The 15,125-nt window shown below is 46.3% G+C and overlaps 2 long non-coding RNA genes across 2 annotated transcripts in view; both read left to right on the top strand.

The window, feature by feature from the left end:
* Positions 1 to 15,125, top strand: part of LOC136792289 (uncharacterized) — a 50,216-nt gene that overhangs the window by 31,255 nt on the left and 3,836 nt on the right. The window lies entirely within an intron of this gene.
* Positions 5,033 to 10,188, top strand: LOC136792290 (uncharacterized). Its single transcript, XR_010835908.1, has 3 exons — positions 5,033 to 5,086; positions 7,685 to 7,887; positions 9,512 to 10,188. It is a non-coding gene; the product is annotated as an uncharacterized lncRNA (long non-coding RNA).

Raw genomic sequence — 15,125 nt, 5'->3', positions numbered from 1 at the left:
GTTAACTAGTAAGGTCTCCTGAGCTAAAGGGATGATTATATGTGTGTCACGCCAGGTGTCATGGGGGACAGAACCAGCATTTACTGAGTGAGGGCTTACTATGTGCTGGTTAATTTACACACATAATCTTATTTATTTCTCACAAAAGTCATGTGCCATTTTAGTAACCCCATTTTATAGACTGGGAAACTGAGGCTCAGAAAGCTCAAATATTCAAGGCAACCTGTATAGTGTATGGCTCTGCTGGGCTTAAAATCTAACTTCAGGCTGACTCCAGAGTCCGCATGCTTGGAGAGGTGGTATGAGCACGGACTTTAGGGACGTCAGAAAATAAAAAGTAACGAAATAGAGAAGTGAGAAGCTTCTTGGGCAATGAAGTGTAAATAGAGGAACCCTAGGGGGAAAAGTGAGTTAGCTGGGCCACATGCTTTTCTCTGGCTAAGTGCTGGGGCTGGGGAGATAATTGAATAAATAAAAAGCTGGGTCAAGTTTCCTAAAGGTTGACAAGCCAATAACATGACAGTCTCATCCAGTTGGGGATGGAAAATGGGGCATAATTGAAAGGAATTGGCTATTTCTGCCTCCTTTGGCTAAGCGCTGGACCTTACATGTGTTCAGTTTGGATAGATTGTGATTTTCCTGCCCTGTTCTAGTCTTTTATTTTTTCTTTAATTTCTGAAAAATGATCTTGCAGCCAGTTTCTGAGAGATGATGTTTTCATTTTACATGGGGTTGCTTTAATAACTTAATATTACTTATTGTCATTTGCACGAATCCCTTGAATATTGGAAATAAAATCTTTAGGGGACAAACTTGCCTTCTTTCTCTTTGGGGACTAATGATTGTTCTTCTTAGAAGAATGAAATGGAACCCGGGAGAATGAAGCCTAGAGAGGAAAAATGGAAAGTGAGCTAGAAGCCAAGGCATATGGGGTCCAGTTCTAGCAGAGCTAAGTCAGAGCTAGGAGTAGAGGCACCACTTAGCTGTGTGACCCTAAGAAAGTCCTTTTACTTCTCTGGGTGTCCATTTCCTCATTTGTCGAAGAGACGGTCGAACCAGGTCATTCCTTGGATGCCTTCCAACTCAATATTCCATAACTACAAACTTATTGTATATGCACGGGATAAATAAATACATGGTACAAACTCTGGACTGCTGGTGACATCAGTCTTGGGGTGCTGGGTCTGGGGGCGTATTGGGAGGGGTGGTCTGTGGGAAGACAAGGTCTCCTTCATGATATCAACCTCAGAGCATTAGAGGTGCTCTCCCAACTCTGGATGCTATGCCATACCTTGCACAGACCAGGTGGCATAGTGGTTACAAGGTGTGAATCTCAACCTGGCCATTTTGCTAGCTGGGTGACTTGGCCCAATGACGTCACCATACTTTGAAAGAGGATCCCAGCGTTTGTGATATACAGGTCAGCCTGGGAATCACTGGTGCCACTCAACTCTTCAGTGTTTTCCACCTCTAAAATAGTTTCCAGTCAGTTATCTTCTGAACCTGTGAAACTGAAATAATAAAACTTATAGACCATAGACTCGTAGTGAGGGTTAAGTGAGATCATGTGACTAGTGCCCTGCACACAATAAATGCTGAATAAGATAGCAGTAGCTCAAGGTAGGTGCCCGATTAATGCCTGTCTACTTACTGTGTGTGTATTAGTGCAGCTGCCTGCTCCTGTTTAACCCCAGGCCCTTTCTGTACCACACGCTCCCCCCCAAATACCCTTCTTCCTCGATGCTGTCCCTGTTGTCCACTCTGCTTTCTCCTTTGAGCCTTTATTCCAGAGCAGCTGCCTCTTCCTGGGCACCCGTCTGTTGGCCTGGCCGTTTGGCAGAGCCAGTTTTCCCCTCATGCTCCGGTTCTAGGTCCTCACTGTCTGAGACTAGAATTCTGAAAGTCAGGTTTTCTTTTAAATGAAACAAAGTGTTTCCTCTTTATTATGAGAGCAATTAAGCTTTTAACTGATCATCTGGAAAATGAGAGAAGAAGAAAAACTTAAATCTTCATCAGTCTAAAACTGACAGCCAAGTGTAGTGACTGTAATATCATATTTTTCTCACATTCTTTTTGTCTACACGAAATGTGTTTGAACATAATTGGGACCAGGTAGTATATATAATTGTGTGCCCTTATTTTTCCTATAACATTATAATAAGCCTTTAAGCTATTATCACAAACTCTTCTTAAGTGCACTTAGGAAAGGGCATCTAATACTCCATCAAGAGTGGTGGCCCATCATTTCTTTAACTATTTCGTTTTTGTTCATTTAGGAGGTGTTTGTTGAGGGCTTACTCTGGGTCAGGCACTTTGTGAACCATTAGACATTTAGGTTGTGTTCATTTTTCTAATAGTGTACATAGTCCTGGGATGAACAGTGTTCTACATGAGAAATTATTTTTCAAGTTTGAGATGAACTTCTTAGGCTAGGTTTCTAGAAGTTGGGGGCAGTTGGCTGTAGTTAGTGGAAAAAATCATAGGGCTCTGAGTCAGACAACTGGAGCAGTATCCCAGCTCCATCTTTCAGTAGCTGGATGACTCAGGACAAGTACATTCCCTCTCAGAGCTTTGGTTTCTCGTCTCTACAATATGGGTTAGAACGCATAACCTATCCATATTGTAAGGATTCAGAGGTAAGTGCTGAAATAACGCCTGGTATGTAGGTAGTATTGAACAACAATCACCACAACAAAATATATCGTGTTATTGAGTTTGAGAGTATGAACATTTGGGACATTCTATAGGCTTTATAGGTCAAGGCATCTCTTATTTACTCTTTCCAGCTGTCTTCTCATTTCAGCTAACTCTGGGCCTGGGAAGATCTTAACTAGACTCCTCTCTCTCTCCGTCTACCTAGGAACACCTCTCTGTGAGCCCATAGGGAAAGAAGCGGGCTTTGAGGTCTAATCTACAGAGAACCAAATTCTCTGCCCCGCAACCTGTCTCCCCAGCTGGCCTCCCTTGGTGCCAAAATCTTCACCATGACAGGGGCTTCTCTGGCCCAGAGGCAAGAGCTCTGGCCTTACTACAGGAGGGTGCAGTCTGCAATCTGTCTCTGCCCTGGAAGGTCCCAGGAAGGAGCCTCTCTGAATCCAGCCTCCTCTAGCCTGCAGGAGCCAATGCTCCCTTCCTTCCCCCCAAAGTTGAGAGAGGCCAAAGGGGTGCGCGTAGCCCCCGCCGGCCCGTATCCTGTCAGTTGAGTCTGACGAGGTTTGGCTGCAGAATCCCTTCACCTGCTCAGGCACCCAGCCTTCCACTCAGGTCCAGCTGACTTTCAGCCTGTAGAACTCTTCCCCAGCATTGACAGATCTTCTGCTTTTTAAAATATAAGCTCAAACATCTGGATTTAAAAACACAAAATAATCTCCCAAGTTTGAAATGTTAGCAAACGCTTATTCTTCCTTCAAGACCCTTTCCAGCTCTCAGCTCTTCTGGAGACTCGTCCCTTGTCCTTCAGTCTCCTCTGTGCCACCCACGCCTTCTGCTTCTCTCCACCATCCTCATATCTCATCACCTGTGTAACCACTCGTGGGATGCTTCCCCGTCCGTCTCTCACATTTGACCCTGAGTTATTGAGGGTGACCACCTGGTCTGACTCATTCACTTTCCCTGGGCCCAGCACAGGGCCACGTACAGAGAGATACTCAATAGACTTCTAGAAGGAATCGATGAGTCAGTGACTGAGGAAGAGCTGAAGCAAGCAGATGTTATCTTATGATGCAGAACGTGCAAACCCAAGGACCAGGTTGGTAGAAACAACAACAAAAATCCTTGAAGCTGGCTGCACTTAAGACAACAGGTACCTGGCTGTTGGTAACGCAAACCATCTACCTTCTGCCCTGTTATGTGGGTTAAGCACACTGCCCCACGAAACACACCGGGGGCCACTATTCTGCTATCCTGGCACCTCCTTATGTGGTGATGGATTATACATTATGCTCTGTAAACCAGCTATGCTCAGGTGCAAAGCTGAGAAAAAGAAACAGGATACAAATGACATAGGTTGCTAGAGTAATCAGGATGCTGGTGAGGTTCTTGCCATTAAAAATGTATTATGGGGACTTCCCTGGTGGTGCAGTGGTTAAGAATCCGCCTGCCAATGCAGCGGACATGGGATCGATCCCTGGTCCGGGAAGATCCCACATGCAGCGGAGCAACAAAGCCCGTGCACCACAACTACTGAGCCCACGTGCTACAACTACTGAAGCCCGCGTGCCTAGAGACCGTGCTCCGCAGCAAGAGAAGCCACTGCAATGAGAAGCCCGCACACAGCAACACAGAGTAGGCCCTGCTCGCTGCAACTAGAGGAAGCCTGTGAGCAACAACGAAGACACAACGCAGCCAAAAGGAAATAAATGAATAAATTTTAAAAATGAATTATGGTTATAATGAAAAGTTTGTTTAGTTAGAAAGAATTTTGATAGTGAAACATGCAGAAAGGTACAAAGAACATTACAACAAACATTCACATAGCTGCCACTTTGACCTGCTGTTGACATTTTATCTTTTTTCCCTCAAATCTTTTTATATGAATGAAATTTTAAAATTACTGATACAGTGAAAATTCTCTCCTGCCTTCTTTCTCGGTCTACCTCCTCTACCTCCTTCTTCTCCCCACCTTACCCTCCTCACACACCACAGGCACCGATATCCCTCGTTTGGTGGGTCTCCTTTCCACCTTTTTCACAGTTGTCAATGTCGTTTACAATAATAAATAAAAACGAGAGAACAAAATCATTTTTGCCTTTCTCTATCCAATCCCTATTCTTTTAGATACCAGGATGAGAGGCTTAAAAATCTCAGTTTTGGGGACTAGAATATTCTAGTAGACATCACTAGGAAGAGCATGGTTCTTAGACCTAAGAGATGCTGTATAGGCAGTGTGGTATGTTCAATGGGATTAAATGTGTCCAGTGCAACTAGAGAAATGACGATACATTCAAAGTTTACAACATGGTGGGTACTTTATTATTTTTTATTTTTTTGTCTGCACCATGCAGCATGCGGGATCTTAGTTCCCCGACCAGGGATCGAACCTGTGACCCTGCAGTGGAAGTGCGGAGTCCTAACCACAAAACCCCAGGTAAGTCCCTGGTGGGAACTTTAACTATGTAATCTCATTCAATCTTTCCAGAAGCCTGTGAGGAAAGTATTTCATCCCCATTTTACAGAGGAAGCCGAGGCTTAAGGATGTGATGAGATAGCCCAGGCAACTCCACTAACAATCATAGCTGGATTTGAACCCGGGTCTGTCTGACTTTAATGCTCCTGTAGATGACGGCTGAGTGACACAGGCTGCGAACGGATTCAGGCCTACTGGCCAAGGTTCTTGTTCTCGTTGAATAGAACTTCCACTTGGTTCTCTGTTTTCTTTCACTCACTCAGAATTTTTCTGAAAATTTCTCTCCTTAGGGCAACATTTTCCATCACAGAAGGTGATTTGTTTTGGAAATAGTTGAGTAAAAACAGCTCTGTATTGCTTGCTTTCCAGAGAATGGAAAAACACATGCTCTTCGGTTGTGTTTTTAATAGGTACTTTGAGAAACAACACACAGACATTCACATAAATTATTTCTTCTTTGTTAATCACCCTAAATGCCATCCACAATGTTTCCAATGAACAGCTGGGAATGTGAGTTAAGAAACTGAGTGATTTCTTAACATATTTACTTTCCTTATGAAATCTGTAGCCTTTGCTTTAGAAAGAGAAATGTGTGTGTGATTTCTCATCTTGGAGTTACTTAACATTTTCCAAGGACCAGCAGACTTCCAGGTGATTTTGAGGGGCATTCAAGTAGACATGGGATCTTCAACTTAAAAATCTCATAGGACAGGCAGAGATATAGAAAAATATATGAACGAATAAATGGCTCGTATTTTGCAGTTAAAAAAGCGTTCGCATACCGTATTTCGTCCATAATCCTGGAGGGTAGGGGAGCAGACTGTTATTCCCATTTTACAGCAGAGGCAGGTGGGGTGCTCAGAGGTTGAGTAGCTGGATTAGGTACCGTGACTGGCGAGGGGCAGAGCTACCCCTTCACCCAAGTTCTCCTGAGTCCTGGAGCCACGCTCATTCCCCAGGGAGACAGAGTGATGCGGTTTGAGTCTTGACTCTGATGCTTACCAGACAACGTGCTCTAAACTTCACGTCTTCAACTGTAGAAGGAAGAACTAGGGTGCCTATAAGCAGAGGGATGGGAGAAGAGTCAGTGAGCTAAGGAGAGACTTGAAGGAAGATGTCTTAGATCAGGCTCACCAAGTAGTCTAAGCAAAACGGGGGTCAATAGGAGCATCCTGGGGTGTCTCATGAAAACCAAGTATGAGCTCTCTTTCTTTTTCTCTCCTCCTTCGTTGCTTTTCTTCAATCCCCACCCCCCCACCCCAATGGCTTCTCATCTCTGCTTTTCAATCTGCCAGTCTCTTTTCTTCTTCCTTTCCTCCCTTAGGCTTTCTTGGTTTCTCTGGACACGGGACATGCAGTAGCTACTGCAGTTCTTACCTGTCCTCTTGGTTCAAACACCAACAGAGAAGAACCAGAATTTCTCAGTATCACTTACAAAATTTTAAAAAGACAAGATCTAATTGGCTTAGCTGGGGTCAGGGTTCCTGGAGAGGAGCCATGGGGCCATGGGTCAAGTGGTCAACAAGCATTTAATAATCCCTTAAGTACAGGCAGTGTGCTTACTGCCATGACCTGATCAGATTTTTAAAACCATTGTTAATCGAGTGTTTCTGTAAGTCAGGGATTGTGCCTTGCACCAATTTCATTTCCTCATCACAGCAACTCTTTGAGGGAGACATTATTACCCCCATTTCTTTTAACATACGAAGACATTGAGGCTCAGAGAGATGGAACCATTTTCCTAAGACACATAGGTAGTAAGGGCCAGAGGTAAGATTTGAACTCAGGTCTATCTGACTCCAGAGTAGGCAAGTGTAACCACCAGGAAGTATTGCATGTAAGATATTTATTGCTTCTCCAAATGTAAGGAATGACTGAAGGAATGAGTGACTCAATCACCATTATTTGAAAGATGTACTAGAACAGGGGAAGGTCATGTTTCCTTCCCAAGCTTTCGTGGAGGCTCGTATACTCTGATTCACATAAGGGTCATTCTTGGGTCCCAGTTTAAAGTATTTTTTGAGCCTGTCATGGTACTTCATCTGCTGGCTCTCCACCCTTCTCCTCCTTCAATCCCATCCCCAACTCAAGTAACAGCCAGACCCCCGAAGGCACCCTGCCCTCCATCCTTCACTAAAGTTCCAACTTGCATCTTTTGATCCTCAATACAAAATAATTGACAATATAGGACTTACTAAACAGAGCTAAGCCTTTCTCAGACCCTTGTATGATGGGAAGTCTTGGAGGTTTAGGTGAGACGTCTGTTTCATGACCACAGGGCACTCTAAATAGGCCTGGATGTTCATGGTTTCAGCTACTGAACCATCCCCAGACCCCTTCATGGAGCTTTGCTTGGGGCAGTAGAGGCAACCTGGTTTAAGTGGTAATAAAACCCTGGAGAAAACTCTTGTCTTAGTAGCTGATCAGAGAAGAATTCCTTTTGGGGAAAGGACCTATATAGTTGTGAAAACTGATGAAACTCCTTGGTGTGAGACCCCTTGAAGTTCATACCAAGATTATTAGGAACTCACCAAATTCAAGTGTGGCTCTCTTTTCCAGGCTGGGCCCAACATTTTGATCTTTTAAAATAAGTAACAAAGAAGAAGCTTCTGGACACTGGAAGATGTGACAACCACTCAAAGATTGTTCTCCTGCCCGTCAGTATCAACTTGACCAACATTTGGCTATTACCATGGCACTTCAGCCCTCAGCTTGGGACGTGTGTTCCTTTGTGACCTGTCTGAAGAGATGTCCCAGTCTGGGTAGGGGCATATCCAGAGTTTTTTCCACAAATGGATAGATATCTGCTTCAAAGGGGGAGATGATATTTTTATAAAGTCTCCTGGGGAAAATACTATTGGAGGGATGATATTGGATAATAACTCCAAAACCTCAATTGAGGTAGCATTAATCGTTCCCTCTTAGCTTTTTAAATTGAACATTAAACAAAAAGAATGGCCCAATGATTGAATGACTATTACTTGTAGGCGTGTTCCAAGTACTATATGTACCATTTCATTTAATAATACAAAATATATTTTTCTGAGAAACATGCACACAGATCTTAGTGTGACTCACTGGAGGCAAAGGGAACTAGTTAAATAAATTTTCATTCGCCCCACCCCCAAAAAATAGTAGGGAAAAAAATCTTAAAATGTATGTTGAATTTGAAGAAGTTTGGTCAGGAAATAAAAAAACCATGCTGGGTATTTCTAATACAGGGAATTTAATACAGGGTATTGTTATAAAGATCTTGAAAGGGCTAGAAAAACAGAAATGAGAAGGAGATGGGAGGGAGAACACAAGGGAAGACACCTGGGCACCCAGAGTTGCTGGTGTCTTTGGCAGGAAGCACTGCCTCCCTGGGGAGGTTGTTGCAGTGAGATCTAAGTCAGTTAAAGTGGTGCCTCCTTGGCCCAGGCTGGACTGCTGAAATAGAGCTGCTTCTGCCAGAGTGGTTGGAGTCCAGACTCACCTAACTGGTGCAGCAATTCTACCTGTCAGGGTGCCAGAGCAGGAAGCTTCTCACCAGTGCAATAGCTCTCTCTTGGCAAGGTGTTCTAAGTGAAGTGTTGGTTTTTATGTCTGGCTCCCCTAAGCTCACTTGTGTTCCTTGAAGGGAATGACTTCACTTTATTTGTTGTCTCATTCTTTTTAGTAATTGAGTTTTTACCTGGGCACATGGCTGTCCAGAATATAGACTTCATTTCCCAGCATTCCTTGCAGCAAATATGGCCATGTGATCAAGTTATGAGCAATGGGATATGACTGGAAGTGAGGGAGGAGGTCTGCCTGCCTTCCCCTACCTCTTTCTCCTTTCCACTGGCCAGAATGCGGACATGGTGGTAAACCATTTTGGACCATGTAGATGAAGGCAACATCTCTGTACTAGTTTTCTGGAGCTGCTGTAACAAAGTACCCCAAACTTAGTGGCTTAAGAAACAGAAATTTATTGTCTTGCCTTTCTGGAGGCTAGAAATCCAAAATCAAAGTGTCAGCAGAGTTAGTTTCTCCTGAGGGGTGTGAGAGAGGATCTATTTCATGTCTCTAGACTGGCTTCCGATGGTTTGCTGGCAATCTTTGGCATTCCTTGTCTTGGAGAAGCATCGCCCCAATCTTTGCCTTTGTGGCTTTCTCGCTGTGTGCATTTCTGTGTCCAAGTTTCCCCTTTTTATAAGGACACCAGTCTTATTGGATTAGGGGCCCACCCTACTCTGGGATAAGCTCATCTAAACTTAACAAATTACATCTGCGATGACCCTATTTTTCCAAATAAAGTCACATTCTGAGGCACTGGGGGTGAGGACTTCCATGTATAAACTTTGGAGGGGACACAATTCAGCCCATAACCACCTCACAGTGGATGCTGTGCTTATTATCTTTTAGGACCGAAGGATTTATACCCACAGCTGCCAGCCCCCGGCTTTCAGCCCTTGCTGAGACGTGCCCTCAGCTGAAGAGAGTCTTCTGCTCCAAGGTCACACACCTTCCCTGGGGGCAGACAGTAACCAATGCCCAGTCTCTGTGTGTGTGTATAAAGGCCCAGCCCCATTACCTCAGCTTGGACAACGCTGAAAAGCCATTGCAGCTACAGGGCGCCCCAAAGGGTCGGCTGAGGCCTTGGTCGTGACTGATTCACAGCCCCACTCCTCTCTCCGCTCAATCCAGCCTGCACCCTTTTCCACCGGTGCTCATCCTGCATGTGAACCTCCATTTCTGAGTCTGTTTCCTGAGGAGTTCAAACGGCAACACACCCTAAAGAACCCAAAGCAGAGAAGAACCCTGTGTCCCTGGCCCCAGGGAGCAACCCTCTCAACCTCTACTGTTTACTGTGATATGAGAAAGAAAGAGACTGCTCCTTCATTTAATCCTGAGCTATTTGCAGCCTCTCTTACTGCAGCAGAACCTGTGTCCCAAGAACTTGTTGAGGTGCAGGGGGTGGTACGCACCGAGCAGGTGATTGTGCTTAGTGAGCTCTGATGATCTCTCCAGCCTGGAATTTCCAGGATCCCCAGATTCTGTGAACACTGCGGAGTGGGCAGTGGTCCACAAATCTGTGCATCGCACGGGAAATTAAAAAATGCTTGTTTTGGAGGCTGCATCCAAGACCTCTGGCGTCTTTGCGGAGGGGCTCAGGTGGTTGTGAGGTTGCCAGCTGGGCAGCCATCTGCAGATGACATTTGGGGTGCACTGGTGTGGGGGAACTCATTGAGTTTTGCTTAGGGGACTTCTTCCAGCTCTGAGTGTCTCTCTTCCCAGCTCTGTTATTTTGTCGGGCTTCAGTTTCTCCATCTCTAGCACAGGACTGAGTTATTTGCAAGTCCCTTGCTCTGCCTACTTCAGAACGTTGCACGAGGCCAAATTGAGCCCAGATGAAGGGCTTTGAAAGGTCAGTCGTGCTGTCCAAATACACAAGGTGAGATGATCGTGATTGGTATTGACATTAAAAGGCTGTTTTTGGTCACAGGTTGTGCAAACCAATGCTTGACAGATGGTGTTCCGCTAATGCTCCCAGGAGTCTTGTTACTGGGGGATTTTCCACTGAATGCAGTTTTCTTTCAAAAGTTTTGTTTTGAAACCAGAGAGCCAGTGAGGAGTGTTGGTTAATCCTGGATGTGGGCTGAGCAACTCAAGCTGAGCATGGAGCAGGCCCTTTAGCTAGGCCTGGACCTTTGCGTGACCTGGGAAGAGAAGCTCTTTCAGTCCCTAGGACAGCTGGCTGCGGTTGATCCAATGTGAGCCGCAGGCTTATTGCAGTTTCCAGAAGTCTCTGATCTGAGGTGAGCCAAACTCTCTGCCTTTGTCTTTTTTTTTTTTTTTAATTGAAGTCTAGTTGATTTACAATATCGTGTTAGTTTCAAGTGTACAGTGCAGTGATTCAGTTATATATATATATATATTCTTTTTTTCAGATTCTTTTCCCTTATAGGTTATTACAAAATATTGAGTATAGTTCCCTGTGCTATACAGTAGGTCCCTGTTGGTTATCTATTTTATGTATAGTAGTGTGTATATGTTAATCCCAATCTCCTGTTTTATCCCTCCCCCCCAACCCCCTCTCTGTCTTCGTCTTTTTTTTTAAAGTTATTTTTATTTATTTGTTTTTGGCTGCATTGGGAAGCTGTGCGCGGACTTTCTCTGGTTGCGGCGAGCGGGGGCTACTCTTCGTTGCGGTGCGCGGGCTTCTCATTGCAGTGGCTTCTCTTGTTGTGGAGCACGGGCTCTAGGTGCACAGGCTTCAGTAGCTGCAGCCCGTGGGCTCAGTAGTTGCGGCTTGTGGTCCCTAGAGTGCAGGCTCAGTAGTTGTGGTGCATGTGGGATCTTCCCGGACCAGGGCTCGAACCCATGTCCCCTGCATTGGCAGGCAGATTCTTAACCACTGCGCCACCAGGGAAGTCCCTCTGCTTTCATTTTGATATGCATTCTTTGGGGCAGGGGTATGTGAGGGACAGGGGGACTGGGAGGGGGAGGGAGGGAAAGGAGAGGGAGATCATAGCACACTGGAGCTGGAGGGGACCTTAGAGCCATCTAATCCACTCTCTTCCTATTGCCCGTCATGACACAAGGCTCAGAGAGGTTTATCTTGCCTAATAACATCACACAGCAAATGAGGAGACAGCTGGGTGCAGAACACAGGATTTTAAACTTCTGGGCCTGGGGCTGTTCGCCACCCACAGAAACTGTTGACTGCAGCTTCCTGGAAGGTTCTGCAGAGCTGGGGAGTGGGGTGGAGTGCGGACTCATTTGCTTGGACCCAATTTCCCATCTCAATAGCTGGTTCCTACCTCTGGTGTTGCTAGATCCTTGTTAGAGTAGCTTCTCAGAAGCAGCCATGGGCTGTGACCTGGCTGGTCCTGGTTGACCCTACTTTGAAATGCAGTAGCAAGTTGATTAGGGTCTGGTGCAAGGGCAGTGTGACACCTACTTCTCAACAGACTACCCCAACCACTGCCTGGAGGTGCTCCATTGAAAGGCCCTCTTTGGAGCTGCCTTTCTAAGATTCCTCTATTTCAAAGGTAAATACCCCTGGGAGGCAACACTTTCCCATCTGACCTGCTATTGTTGTCAGGGAGTGTCTCTGATCTCAGAGCTGTTCCCGAGAGAGAATTGAACTGGGTGCAGTGAGGGGGGTGGTAGGGTGACAGAGAGAATATGGAAGTGAGGACCGGGGGCGTGGGAAACTTCTTTTTCTCGCTGCACAACTCTGGTGAGGGCTGGTGGGCTTTGGGACCCAGCCCCTGCCTGGGTGAGGGCCATTTGCCCTTCTTGCCCAGTGATCTTGACCTGACTCCCCAGTTCTGAGGACTGCCTGGGAAACCCTGGCTGTCCTCAGAATTGGGCCCACCTTTGACTCTTCTCACAGGTGGGGAGCAGGGGATTTCAGGGTGGGCTCCGCAGCTGGGCACAGGGGCTACAGGGGTACAAGGGCCCAGGCAGAGGGCTAGAGGACACTTCTGGCCACTTTGGGGGGCAAGGAGGGGCTTGTAACGGCCTTTCCTCTGCTCAAGGCCTCAAGGTGGGCCTTCCCCTCCCTTGGTGGGGAAGCAGGGGTGGGCTCAGAGCTCCATGATGGCCATGGGAAGTCTTGAGGAGGGGTCTTTGCAAAGGCAGGGGAGGTCCCTCTCTTCCTAGTGTTATTTCAGGGGAAACCAGAAGAAGCCCTGACCCCTAAATATATCCACACCCCAACCCCCACACCCCCACCATTGGCTCTGCCTTCTCACCAATGGATCAGCATTTCTTTGAACAAAGAAAGAACATTAAAAAAAAATTGTCATGAATATCATAGAAAATCTAGAAATGCATAAAGAAAAAACAGAAACAATCATCTATAATCCTATTGCCCATAGACAAGCACCGTGAACATTTTGGCTTGTGTCCTCCCAGTATTTGGGCTGTGAGTGTGTGTGTGTGTTTGTGTGTTTGTATGTGTGCATCTGTAGATATATGTGTATGCATGGGTGTATATGTATACATGTGTGTGCGTGTATTCAAACGTGTGTGTACATATGTATCTATGTGTGTATGTGTATACATGTGGTGGTGTGCATGTGTATATATGTGTGCGTGTGTGCGCGTGCGTGTAGGGTCCACCAAAAATAGCCCTCTTCCCCATCTGATGTCTGAACTTCTTGGGAGAGTCTGAAGAGCTGGGACGGAAAGTTTATGAAGAGAAGGGAAGGGAGAATTACAGAGGTGTGGACGGAGTGAAGGAACAGATACGCAGTGGTGTGGCCCTCTAAGGCTAGCAATAGCTGGAAGGCCTTACCTGCCCTATGGATGCCAGGAAGACAGAGGGATTCCATTTAGAGAAGCTGTAGCCGTGGAGGGGGTTATAGGGCAGGATCCCTGGCCACAGGAGGATGCAGAAGTTGCTAGCAGTAGGGCACTTGCCATCCTCTGACCCTTGCTGGTGCCTCCCAATGGCTGAGCCCAACTGAAAGCCAGAAGTCAAGGGGAGTCAGCCTCCCTGGGTCAGAGAAAGAACAGAATGGATAGGTGTTGAGTGGGAGGTGCAAACAATAGGCAACAGAAACTTCCTCCCCTGGGGAGGAGTGAGTGAGGAGCGGGCTTTGGTGGTGGAGCTACTTCACAACCAAGGAAAAGTCAGGAATGGGGGAAAAAGTCCTTCTTCTTCCGCTTCCTCTCCCCCAGTTGTCTGTCAGTCTATCTCTCTCTATCTGTTTACCTGTCTAACTATCATGGCTATCTGTCTCTAAATTCTTCTAGGAGAAAATCGTAGGTGGGATGAAGTAGCAGCTAAGTTCAGGTTTTGACAGCAGGCCGCTTAGGCTGGAGTGCTGGCTGGACCACTTGAGAGCAGTGGGGGAAAAGAAAGCAGTGCGAGTTTGAGCTGCTTATCTCACCGCTCTGAGGCTCGCTTTCTGCATCTCTCAGTGGGGCCGGTGGGAGGATGAGATGAGTGAATACAGGTAAAATGTTCAGAACAGTGTCTGGAATATAGTAGGTGTCAGTTAGTTTGTAGCTGTGCCAACAGCCCATTGTATTAAGGCCTAGTGAATAGTTGGGTAACGCTTCCTCGTGCAAAGCAAAAAAAAGAGCCAGTCACCAGGTCATGGGAATGGGGGCGGGGCTGGGGTCGGCTTGCCCTGTCTCCAGTGTCTCACCCCACGTTAGATTCAGACTTCCCAGTCAGGGCCTCTAGAGGGTCTTTCTGGGCACTTCTGTTCTAGTTCAAGCCTTTGAAAATGAAAATCCTCTAGGGGTAGGAGCTATTCTCACCGAGGTGCTAAGAGTTTCTCAGATCTTGGCAGGTAAGGAGGAGACATTAGTGACTCAGACTGGAAAGGAGGGAAAGGGGAAGGGAAGGAGGAAAAGGAGGAGGAAAGTGCTGCAAAAGGCAGGAAGGAGCACTGTGAGATGCCAAGACCAGTTCTTCTGGACCAGGGTGCACTGGGTCCCTGTCCCCTGAGCCCACCTGGCTGCCTTCCCACGGGTCTCCCCTGCCTGACATGCAGTGAGGCTCAGTGGTCTCAGCCAGGCCTGCCTCAAGGCCCTCTCTGCCCTTCTTAGGTAGCAAGTCATGAAAGGAGCCTCAGTTTCCTCACCTGTAAAATGGGAACAGCAACCCTTCGTTGGCTTGTAGTGAGGTTAAATGCAATACAGTAATGCATCTGTGGAGCTTGCTTGAGTGCCTGGCACAAAACACAAAGGCAGCATATGGTCGTGTAAAAGAAAACCAAAGGACCTGAATAGACATCTCTCCAAAGAAGACATACGGTTGAGCAATCAGCACATGAGAAGATGCTCAGCGTCATTATCATTAGGAAAATGCAAATTAAAACCACACTGAGATATCACCTCACACCCATTAGGATGGCTACTATTACTTTTTTTTTTTTTTTTGCGGCTGTAACTCGTTTCTTGCGGGATCCTAGTTCTCCAACCAGGGATGGAACCTGTGCCCCCTGGAGTGGAAGCTCCACTGGACTGCCAGGGAATTCCCGAAGATGGCTATTATTTAAAAAACGGAAAATGA

The sequence above is a fragment of the Kogia breviceps genome, chromosome 12, assembly GCF_026419965.1.
Source record: "Kogia breviceps isolate mKogBre1 chromosome 12, mKogBre1 haplotype 1, whole genome shotgun sequence".
Lineage (NCBI taxonomy): Eukaryota > Metazoa > Chordata > Mammalia > Artiodactyla > Physeteridae > Kogia > Kogia breviceps.
Note: the sequence above shows the minus strand (reverse complement) of the source record. Positions and strands in the feature narration are given on the sequence as shown.